At 33.4% G+C, this 12,810-nt stretch overlaps 1 long non-coding RNA gene across 1 annotated transcript; it reads right to left on the bottom strand.

Moving 5' to 3' along the window:
* Positions 1-7,438: 7,438 nt before the first annotated feature.
* On the bottom strand, positions 7,439-9,397 carry LOC125671085 (uncharacterized). Its single transcript, XR_007368511.2, has 3 exons — positions 8,960-9,397; positions 8,008-8,093; positions 7,439-7,916 (listed from the first exon to the last, which is right to left on the bottom strand). It is a non-coding gene; the product is annotated as an uncharacterized LOC125671085 (long non-coding RNA).
* Between the last annotated feature and the right edge of the window lie 3,413 nt (positions 9,398-12,810).

Genomic DNA, 12,810 nt, shown 5'->3' on the forward strand with positions numbered 1-12,810 from the left:
ACTTTTCATATAAGTAAAAAGTGGGGAGAGGCCACTAGGTTTTCCCTATTTCAAGCTGAGCGCTGGCTCGTAGTGCGAGCTCTAATGAATAAAGCGCGCGAAATAATCCGAGCTATATCTGAACTTTTAACCAAACTTCCGCCAGAGTTCGTTTGCTCGAAAGGTCTGTACTTACGCAGAGTATACGGCGCGGATCTAAGAAGTCTGATTTTAATTAGATTGGGTCTGTACGTAGATGATGTCAAAAATGGCGGAGATCTCGCATAGTCACACTTGGACCATGATGGTGAACTTACGTGGATTATCATCCTAATCTTGTGATCTCCTAGCTCGAAAATTCAGTGCACCATTAGGCGCAATGTTTAACGAAGGCAATGTTGATGAAAGATTGGCAAACTCCCCGTCGAAGCCTCATCTACGAATAGGTTTGTGAGCAAACGAACTCTGATGGAAGTTTGGAAAGGCATGGTAAGATGAAGTGTGACGTCATACCTACGTTTTCACGTACGTCATAATAAGACTGACAGTGACGGATCTAAATACTTATTTTCTCTTGTAAAATTCGTGCTACCAGAACAATGTACGTAAACATTAGGCATACGTAATACAGTATCGAATACAAATTTAGTATAATCGACTGCAAACCACTAATCTGATTAAAATACTAAAGTCAAAAGGAATTGATTATTCCTGGATTATTATAACAAGAAAAAATAAGACTAACTTGTTAAATTATGTGAGGGAGCACAGGTACTGAATTTGACAAATTTGACCGATATAAAGACGAACTGTAAAAGAAAAATCCTATGCACCTCCAACACAAGAACGTTTCTTGCAAATAATGGCATTCATATGCTTTTAAAGTTATCCTGTCAACCCATGAAGCTATTTTATTTTATCATACAATTAGAACAGGTTCATACATGTATGATATGGGACACGTCGCGGTAACTCAGTGGTAGAGCGTTCGCTTCGAAATCGGGAAGTCGTTAATTCGAAGCCCTCTCATGCCATGACCGCGTCAAACCTAAGACGTTGAAGTATGCATAGTGATTGCTTCTTCGATAACCGCTCGGCATTTAGATGCGAGAATCACGGGTCTTTTGGATATGACCTTAAAAACTGTGTTGCAGTAGGCGCTGACACGATAAAGAATCCTTACTGCCACAGATCTAATCGGTAAACATCTATACTGCTGTATACATTAACAAATTTTGCCAATAAACTCCGAAACGCTTGCTTACTTGATTATAGTAAATATCGTAAAATAAAAACCTACTTTCGTTTCTGATATAGCAAAAATGGGAGTAAAGTGGCGGATCTAAGCCAGTTTTTTTTTTTTTTAGGTCACTTGACCTATTGCAATACGCAACTTTCCGAGATATCAGCTCTTCTGTGATAGAGGTACGTTCAGTGTTCTGTTGAACGCTGGGGTGGGTACAAGATGTATACATATAGTATAGACTAGCAATGTAAATACGGATAAAAGTAATGAAAGTGTAAAGTTTTTTTAAATCAGCCGTTCGTATACATTAAACTGACCATATCGAGAATGATATTTGATTGAATTAGGCCATTAAATTAAATATGAAATTATTTTTTTATTTCCTCTTCTGCAAGAGTGATATTTTAATCAAAGAAAAATGGTGATTATCAATTTTTGTTTGAGCTATTTTATTATTAAATACTAATAAACTTACTAATATTGTGTGCCCTGCAGTTAGGGTGGTTGCATGATGTCTGATAACTGGCCTTTAGACAATATACGAAGGCAGCGATAAGCATTTGTACCCATCGCGTGTGGACGATAGTATGTTTTGTGTCTCACTGTGCGTAAGAGTTCAACAAAGGGAAAGAACTATTGGGCAACTCGGAAATTGCGTATTGGTTGTCGTCCGGCGTAGTGCGTCGTCCGTCGTGCTTTAACAATAGAACATTTTTAACTTCTTCTTGATAACTACCAGTCCAATTCTTTTCAAGTTTGGTATGAAGCATCTTTAAGACAAAGGGGACATAAATTGTAAATTTCAGGACTCCAGCACCCCATGGGCCTTAGGGGCAGGGCAAAAACTGCCCAAAATTGACTAATATTCAAAAATCGTCTTCTCAAGAACCGTACATGTGTAAGAAAAACTAAATGATGGTGATGTAGAGCAGGAAGGCCTCTACCAAAATTATAATTTCATGATCCCCGGGGTAGGGGTTCTGATCCCAGGGCAGGGCCAACCTTGGTATATAGTGTTTATGTGGAAAACACTTAAATAACATCTTCTTTAGTGCTATTAATACTATATTGAAACGAAATGGATAGAGCAGGCAGTCTTTTACCAAAATTGTAAATTTGATGATCCCAAGTGTAGGGGTTCTGATCCTAAGGTGGGCCAAACTTAGTATATAGTATTTATGTGTAAGTTTGCTGTTACTGTATAAAATTTAAATGCATACTTAGGAATAGCAGAAAAGGATGTACAAAAAATTGTGAATTTCACGACTTTAAGATGGGTCCAAATTAGTCATATCTTTTGATGTTTTAATGTTAATACACCTATAATTTTAAGCCTTTCATCAGTGTATGCACTTTTGAGGGCATTGAAGTTTTAAGAACACATCTTGTTTTATACTGTTGCTGAACATTAGAATTTACCTTAGATGTTCAGAACAGGAATTTTTTTCAAGATTTCATAGCCTGTGGGATGCCTGTTCGTTTCTTCAGTCCGCGATTTTAGTCTTGAATACTTTTTCACTAGTGTTCAGGTGACCGATAAGGCCTGTGGGCCTCTTGTTTTAAATGACAACTTATGATAATACGATATGAAGTAAATCCGTTGTTTATCGATGCTTGATTTTGATCTTACAGAAGAAATAAGCTTTGATGATTGTTGAATAAATAAAATATGCCTGTTCGTTTCTTCAGTCCAAGATTTTAGTCTTGAATCAGCCTTATGGAAATTTCCAGAACGAAGCAACATCCTACAACCAATCGCACATTCTCGGGCCTTTCCGGCAAGCCGAGAAGTTGCGATTGGTTTACAATTGTGTAGGTGTTCAGTGTTAGTTATACTTATAATAGTTTTGATAAGGCCCACATTTATCATTTCATGAAGATTAATAATAATTATATTACTTATATACATCTCATTCAACGAAGGACACCCCTCCTCACGAGACCAACAATCTGAAACATCGATATTTGTTTTTAAAATATGATATTCATCTGATATTATCGATGTTCTTAATTTCTCTCCCCCCCCCCCCCCCCCCCCCCCCCCCCCCCCGTGATTATAGAAGTAACTTTTACGACTTTTTGGAATAATTTATCTGAAAGAGAGTGTAAGTAGAACTGTGAAGAATGATGATTTGAAGTCAGTGATAGCATCCACAATAAAGGAAATTCTTAAAGATCACAAGGCAGAGCTTGAAGAACTCCTGGAAGAAAAAAATATGAAGAACTAGTGGAAATAATTGAAACACAAAAATATGAAAAAGAAAACTTGAAAATAAAGATGAATGAGATAACAACAGAAAATACAGAGTTAAAAAATCTGGCCAAATCAGCAATATCTAAAGCAAACTGGAATGAACAATATTCACGAAACAACTACGTTAAATTGCATGGGGTTAAAGGACTCGCAAACGAGAAATATTCAAAAAAAGTAGTACAAAGCAATACAGGTGTGAGTGTTTCGGATGAGGATATAATTGCCAATACTTGTAAAATTTAAAAGCAACTCGGCAAAATCTCAAGTGATGCGACACCGCTCCGCATTGAAAAAGAAAACAAAAAACGAACTGCGCTTGAGTGACGATGTCACGCAACTTAATTCGGACCTCATCAACAAGCTTTCCGCAAACCCCCGGATAAAATAGGCATAGTACTTCAATGGACACGTTTGCGGACATATTGGAGAACACAGAATCATGTTTGACATTTATGATGATGTGGAAGATAAAATAGACGACAAAATATTCCGCAAACATTCCGGAGGTTAGTATGCCAGACCAGATTGTGCAATTAGGTTCGACAACTAGTGAGACAATTTCGACTTCCAGTGCATACCATGTGTTAGTTAACAATATCATTGCCTGTGTGCATAGTGAGTTTGTGTCTTTGCCATTACAATGTATATGATTTTTACGTTTCTCTTCTCTAAGCTATACTGTTTTGTCTTTCACGCTTCTATTCTTTCCTTTTCATCTACTTACTATTGTCCAAATAATTACGAGACTTGGTAAACTCCGTTTAAATGGTTAAAACACTTTCTGTAAATTGTCAAGGCCTAGGAGATATTGCAAAACGTAGAGATGTTTTTTATTACTTGAGATCTTTAAAGTACAATATTTACTGTTTACAAGACACACACTTTTCAAGTGATATTGAAAATGATGTCAGAAACCTCTGGAGTTTTCAATGTTATTTAAGTTCTTTTGCTTCAAATTCAAGAGGAGTTGGTATCCTTGCAAATAGTAATTTTGATTTTAAGGTTATTTCTGAAAAAAGGTGATATACATGGAAATTATTTTTGCTATAGATATCTATAGATAGTCATAAAGTGGTTCTATGCAATATTTATGGTCCGAATACTGATTCACCACAGTTTTTTTTTGAAAATATACAGACACATATTGATGACATGCAGTGTGAAAATATTATTTGGTGTGGTTTTAAACCCAAACCAACTATAAGTGTATAAATAATCCAAAGGCTAGAGATACAATTTTAGAAATGATAGAAACTTATGGGTATATAAACCCTTTTAGACAATTACATGAGAATCTTCGTAGATATTGTTGGAGGAAATAGTCCCCACTGAAACAAGATCGATTGGATTTTTTTTTACTGTCTGAATCATTGTTATCTAGTTTAGATACTTGTTACATTGAGTCTAGCTATAGATCGGATCACTCTGCAATATCCTTGTCATTAACTTTTAATGATTTTAAGAAAGGACGAGGACTATGGAAATTTAATAACTCCTTACTCTATGATGATAAATATCTAGAAAGTATTAGAGATATTATTTTAAAGGTTAAGGAGCAGTATGCAGTCCCTGTTTACAACATGGACAACATACACAGAATGGCAGATGAGACCTTTTTTTTCTTCACTATAAACGATCAACTATTCCTTGAAACTTTACCTTTTGCGATAAGGAGTAAAAGTATCTCTTACTCTTCATATATCAAAAAGAAAACGAATAAGGAAGAACAAGATTTAATGAAAGAAATTAAAGCTATTGAGGAGAATGCTTTTGAAGGTAATATTGATGAGTTACCGTATATAGCAAAAAACAAGAGTTAGAAAAATTAATAAAATATAGGTTACAAGGAAATTATATTAGAAGCAGAGCAAAATGGATAGAAGAAGGAGAAAAATCATCAAATCATTTTTAGCCGAGTTGCAACGAAGTTGAACTCGGCTATTGGTTTAGTGATGCGGGCGGGCGGACGGGCGTCAACAATTGGTTTCCGGATGATAACTCGAAAAGTTTACAATCTAATCAAATGATACTTAAAGATATTGTTATGTACCAGGTAAGGAAGACCCCTATTGATTTTGGAGAAAATAGGTGAAAGGTCAAGGTCACAGTGACCGAAAATGGATTTAAAATTCCAACAAAAGTTTGGTTTCAGGAGGATAACTCGAAAAAATTTAATTTGAATAAAATGAAACTTGGATATATTGTTGGATACCAGAAAAACAAGGCCCCTATTGATTTTGGAGAAAAAGGTCAAAGGTCAAGGTCACAGTGACCGAAAATAGATTGAAAACTTCAGACAAATATGGTTTCTGGACAGTAACTGGAAAAGTTTAAAACTGAATCAAATGAAACTTGGTTATATTGTTGGATAGCAGGTTAGGAAGACCCCCTATTGATTTTGGAGAAAAAAAGAACAAGGTCACAGTCCTGAAAAAAGATTGAAAATTTTAGAAATATCTGGATCTGCATGATAACTCTAAAAGTTTAAATCCGAATACAACACTATTCACAATTATAAATATGCCACATCATTCCTGACTTTACAATGTATCCATGCAACTCGACTCATGCACCCCTGGGTGCATATATTGATTTTTGTAAACTTGAATCGAGAAACTTTACAAGTAAAATCATACCTCAACTGGAATTGGATAATGGAGATAAACTATGTGATCAGTCACAAATTTTGATTGAAACCAAACATTTTATGAAAATGTATACAAAATCAATCTGAATAATGCTGATTTTGATTTAGAGAATAAATTAGTCTATGATAGCATCCCAAAACTTTCTAATAAAGAGTCAGAATGGAGGGTGAAATTACTATAACTGAAGCATTAAGGTAGCTATTGATAGCTAGCCCCCCAAAAAACCGCTCATTGAATTTTTTTCAATTTTATTTATTATAACATTTTGACTTTATCCTAAAACATATCAAAAAATCAACAAAAGTAATCAGGTTAATTTTCGAGGAAAGCGAGATTGAAATCCCCTCTTTTGCAGCCCCAAAAGGCAAAAAATGCCAAAATTGAGCAAATTAACACAGAAGCCAATACAAATTTTATTGACACCAGAAATATTGTTTGTCATATATAGTTATGTAAATTAAACACAAACAAATAAAAAATCAACATTGATTAGAAATTCAAAATGCATCTAAGGAAACATTGGGATGATTCGACTTGGCAATTGGCCAAATTTACCCTAAATATGGCGTTTCTCAAATACTATCAGGCATACATTTTCTGACAACAAAATTCTGCTCATAAAATTTCTGACTTTATTTCATTTTTACAATAAGTCAAGTAGTATCTAAACTATTGAACAGCAAAAAATATACCAAATGAGGTTTAATCTGAAACTATGTCAGATTTTGTAACCCTACCCCCTCCCTTCTAGAAATGAATTTTAAGAGATGCAGTCAGCAGAGATAAACTATTCACCTTAAATGATTAAGCATTCCCAAATTACCACATTGAGCATTCAAACTCACAATACTAGACGTTTCTATGAGCCATTTAGGAATGATATATAGTGTGTGCTATTGCAGTTGACCTTTTCGCACTCACAATGATTGCCTAAATATTTAGTTATTTTTCATACAATTTCTTGTAATAACTGGACCAAATCTATTACCTATACATATTTTTTGATAGAAATTTATATCACTATACAGTATAATACACCAAATATGTTTAAATAACCATTTCATATTTCAATAAATAATTAATATCAATGGAAAGAGACCCATGGACTGCCCATGGATCACTACATGCAAGTCCATCTGAGTCATCTTGCCCTCACAGATAGGTGTGTCTTTCATAAGTTTAAGATTTCTAATTGTAGTTTCACAATGAACCAAAAACTCACTATTGGATAACTGAGAATGCATATACATGTATATTGCATTAACTAACTGTAGTTTCCCCCCAAGTGAAGGTCTATGTTCACTGTATGTATAAAGGGGGGGGGGGGTGAATTAGTTCCATTATGAAACTTTTCTAAAAATTTGATATACATTAATGTATCAATGATGTATGTTTCAACTAAATTTTGAATTACAAGGAAAATTCAAACACATTGATTGAAGTTATAAAATTGATATTCTATCATGTTCACATTTTTTACTAATATATTTAAAAAAGAATAATCAACATTGAAATTTCCTTTACATCTATGCAATATTATTGTCTTTCAAAAGGCATGTACATGTAATACACGAGTACATGTACTTGTTTTCCCTTAAATTCACAATCTAGTTTAAAGTATGTTGTACAACATCCACTGCTCTGAGCTCATATAAGTGAATTAATGTTTTTCATCCAAGTCCCAAATTTTGCAGTAGTTCTTTAATCTTCGGAACTTGATCAAACATTTTTAAATTTGTGGAGTTGTGGGGGTCCAGGGGATATGTCATCATCACTGTAAATGGAGTACCTGTTCAAAATATAGATAAATATATTTAAATATAGCAAAAAAGATGAGTATCTGATATACTCAGAATTGTCTTTATAAATGGTTATGAAACCTCTCTTGCTGTTATACTTGTTGACTCGAAATACACTTCAACCGGCACTGGTCCTATCTAACCTCCCTTGGTCCTCAGGCTGATGCCTAGAAAAAAGATCATCATAATTGATATTTGCACAGTTAGGTCTATATTATGCCATTGAGTAATTAGACTGCGTCAGACAATGTGAATTTTAAAATTGTGTCTCAACACATATTCAGTAAAAATTTAAATACTGATGTTTCAAAATTATAAATTGCAATATGAGATAACATGTATATATGTTTTCATAAACTGCCATAGACTTATCATATCTGTTTTATTTACAAAATGTGGGTCAAGAGAAGGGCATACGTGTAGTATACATATCTTACTTATACATACAGTGCATACATTTGCCTATGAGAGGGCATATGCAGACTTGTGATTAATTTACATTATTTTTAAAAAGGTTTTGCCAACCTACATGTTTGTGTGAAACACGAAACCTCAGGTTTGATATATTTCTTAGATCACTGAAATTTCAAAGTAATAGTATATGTATACTATAGTCTAGGGAATCATAATTCAACACATCTCCCCCTCCACTTTCTATCCGGTTCCCTCATATCCCTAGATAGTAGGTCTATACAGATATTTGTTTTTCATTACTTTTATACATGTAGTTCAAGGTATGTTATTTTCGTAACGGTTATTTTCATAACGATATTTTCTTAATAAAAGAGTTGTGAGAGCCCATGTTTACAAATGTGGTATACATTTACATGACATCCGTTCGTTTACAATCACATGCACAGGTGGGAGTTATATTCTAAGCACACATGGAATACATATATACATACAAAATAATACATCTACTGTATGTCGTGTATTTAAACTTACAGATGTTATTATAAATCGCGTTGTGAAATAGCAGAGGAAATGTGGGTTGAACTTTTGAATACAAATTTATGGCATTTTTTTCACTCACCAAACGAAACTATGATTTCGTTGTCCAAGTTGAATGCATCCACCAACTTCCTCTTCTTGCAAGAAACTTTGTTTAGCCTCTCAATGACTGTATAAACAGTATTTAATCTCGCAGCATGCTGCACTCGGACATCACGATGTATCAACCAACAACTTTGTTTACGTAGCGCATCTATGTACATGGATTGGTGGTTGGTTTAACATTTCGATTAGCAAAAAGTTTCACACAGATGAAACATTTGATCTACCATTATTACAGATATTGACGTATACTTATGTGGTATGTGCATATTTTCTCTAGGCGAGTCAGTCACAGCAACAAAACACTTTCGGAACCCCTTTTTGTTTTTCGACTATTCTATGACGGAGTAAGGAATTCCGGAAAATGAATTCACGTGAAAATACACAATTTTTACTGATCACGTGGTTGCTATCCGTCGCTACCTTAAATACACTTCTAAATATGAAATCAAACAAATCGCCAGGATCTGTTGGTTTTTCTTATGATTTTTTGAAAGTCTTCTGGAAATATATTCGTTATGTATGTTGTTAGATCCATTAACTATGGTTACAAAAATAATATTCTATTCATCACACAAAGACGTGGTGTAATTATATTGTTACCAAAGGGTGACAAACCTAAGCAGTATCTAAAAAACTGGCGATCTCTAACTTTATTGAATACAGTATACAAAATTGCCTCTGGTTCTATTGCTGCTAGATTTAAAAAAACATTTAGACAAGATAATTAACCCAGATCAAACAGGGTTCATATCCAACAGATATATTGGAGAAAACACAAGGTTAATACATGATATTATGCACTATACTGAAGAATATGATATCCCTGGCCTTTTGCTACTTATTGACTTTGAGAAAACCTTTGATACTTTATCGTGGAATTTCATAGAAAAAACTTTGGATTTCTTCAATTTTGGTCCGTCTATTAGAAAATAGGTTAGCCTTTTTTATACAAATATAACGTCTACAGTTAACCAAGGCGGCAATCTGTCTGAAGTGTTTGATATTCAGAGAGGGTGCCGACAAGGAGACCCTTTATCACCTTATATATTTCTAATATGTGCAGAAATTCTATCAATACAAATTAGAAAAAATAAAAACATTAAAGGCGTTACTATTGGAAATATTGAGGAAAAAAATTCACAACTGGCTGACGACACTTCAATTATTCTCGATGGAAGTGAACAGAGTCTATTGGAAACTCTAAAGACCTTACAACGATTTTCAGAAATATGTGGCTTATGTATCAATTATTCTAAAACTACAGTAATGACGTTTTATTACCCAACAGTAAGTCTCAAATGGGGAACTACTAAATTCACCCCGTTAGGAATTATTTTTGATGTTGAATTGCACAAAATGCCTTAGCTAAATTATGATCCAAAATTAGTAAAAAATCAAATCCATTCTAAATCAATGGGGGGGGGGGGGAAGACATTTAACCCCCATTGACAAGATTACAGTCATTTAAACATTAGTTCTACCCCTATTGAATCATATTTTTATTTCTATCCCCAACCCATCTGTGTTTTATTGTAAAGAATTTTTAAAAATGTTCTTTTCATTTGTATGGAATGGTTCAACTCGTAGAGTAAAAAAGGATGTCATTGTTAAAAAATATGAAGATGGGGGTCTAAAGTTGATTAATCTAAAATCTTTCATAGCATCGATGAAATTATTCTGGATACGACATCTTATTTCTACAAACAGGAGAATGAATAACGTAATACCTGGCTTTGAACTAACTAGGTTCATTTCTTGTGGGATTGAATATGTCAAGTTACTCTTGAAATCCTTGAAAAATAACTTTTGGATAGATGTATTCAAATCCCGAATTGAACTACAAAATGCTTGCAAAAAATCAAATACTACTGCAGATACACCTCTATTTTATAATCATATGATTCATATTGGTGGGAAAACTTTTTTTAATAAACAACTCTTTGACACATAAATGATATTATTGAAGAAGATGGTAGTTTTTTTTTAGCTATGAAATTTTTGTAATACTTATCCGAATGTGAAAATCAATTTCTTAGAATATGCAAGCATCATTCATGCAATAAAGACTTGGATTAAAAAGTGTTCCAAAAACATAAGTTTTAAAAAGTTGGCAAATCCATTTACTATGTCAAACATATACAATGTACTGAAATGTAAAAAATTCAAATGCATTTATGAACTTCTCAACAAAAATTCCTCCGTGACAACAGGCAAAACAAGATGGAGTGAGCTCTTAGAAATAGATAATACTGAGTGGAAATAATCCATACCTTTCATAATAACAAAAAATAGTAAACGTCAATGGTTCCAATAGAGAATACTTAATAAAATTTTAGCAACAAACTCATTTTTATTTAAAATAAAAAAAAAAAGTGAGCTCAAAATTGTGTACCTTTTGTCACAATGAGGAGGAAACAATAGAACATATAATATGGGAATGTAATTGTGTTCAAGCATTTCTAGCTGATTTTGAAGTTTACTTTGAACAGAGAACAAATTGTCAACTAGTCTTTACAAAGAAGTCTTTAATAGTAGACATCCTTGAGAGAAACAAGGGTATACAAAATATTCTCATCCTTTGGTTAAGTATTGTATTTATACAGCAAGGTGTACAGAGAAAATTTTTAGTCTGCGTTTTGCAATATTATTTTTAAAGTTATTCTATGAAACACAAAAAATTATTTCTTATTAAAATGGTGATACTGAAAACTTTGATGCCATTTGGAACAGATGGAACAAAAAATTTTCATAGGTCCCCCCCCCCTCTGAAAGAAATAAACACTTCTGTAATTCTATATTGCATGTATATTATGAAGATATACCATGAACTATTTACAGAATGTTTGTTGAAAAATAATTTTTAAAAAAATAAAAGAATTTTTAAAAAAAATCATAATTAAAAAAAATATTTATCAAGCTGTATGATACGATGTTCATGTATTATTTTTATACATAATTATTTTCAAGCAGATTAATTAGTGTTAAAAGTTATTAAGTTATCCTTAATTACATGCTTGAAAATATGCGCATGTACAAGAACTTTCACCGAAAAGACGGTGTTTTTTCGGTGAAAGCCTCAATGTGTTTCGGATGACGCATAAATCATACATTGTTAGGCGTCTTAAATAGCCCCATACGCGTTAGAGAAATCCCAACATGATGTATTAACTCAGATGCAACTGTCTAAGAACGTAAAACAACGAATTACTAAGAGGTATTTGATATTTTTATTTCTATTAAACTTATGGCGCGGTACTGTTGTAACAAAATACACAGCTTTATGCCTAGGTCACACATTCACGGTTTACCTTGCCGTTTCCACGACGGATTAAATCTTACGGATGACCCCGGAAATGCCGATTTTCGTAGTCTGATACGGATACGAAAAGGTCGGACTGCGGTTTGTGACGTATCTACCAAGGGAAATGTAGGAAGAGAGTCAAATGGAATTTCGGATAAAGCTCCAACTGTGGTCTTTCTTGGTTTTACTTTTGAATTCAATTTTCATTTTTGAAAACTATATTAACTCGCATATACAAGCCACCAGTTATCGTGTACATGTTAAAACCTGATTTGATCAACTTCTACTTTAAAAGATGAAAAATACAAGTGTTTAAAATTCCTCCAATCTAAAATCATTTTTGTTTACTTCAAGCTAGTTATTCTTTGATATTTTCAAACATTTTATTTCAATATTAGATTTGAATTTCGCAGCTTGACCTTGTAATTTGACCATACCAAAGTATGACAAAGGACAGACGGGCACCAATCTGTTCATCTGAATTGCTTCTGCATTCCATCATATGTAAATAAAGACAAGCAACCAGA

The sequence above is a fragment of the Ostrea edulis genome, chromosome 4 (assembly GCF_947568905.1).
Source record: "Ostrea edulis chromosome 4, xbOstEdul1.1, whole genome shotgun sequence".
NCBI classification, from domain to species: domain Eukaryota; kingdom Metazoa; phylum Mollusca; class Bivalvia; order Ostreida; family Ostreidae; genus Ostrea; species Ostrea edulis.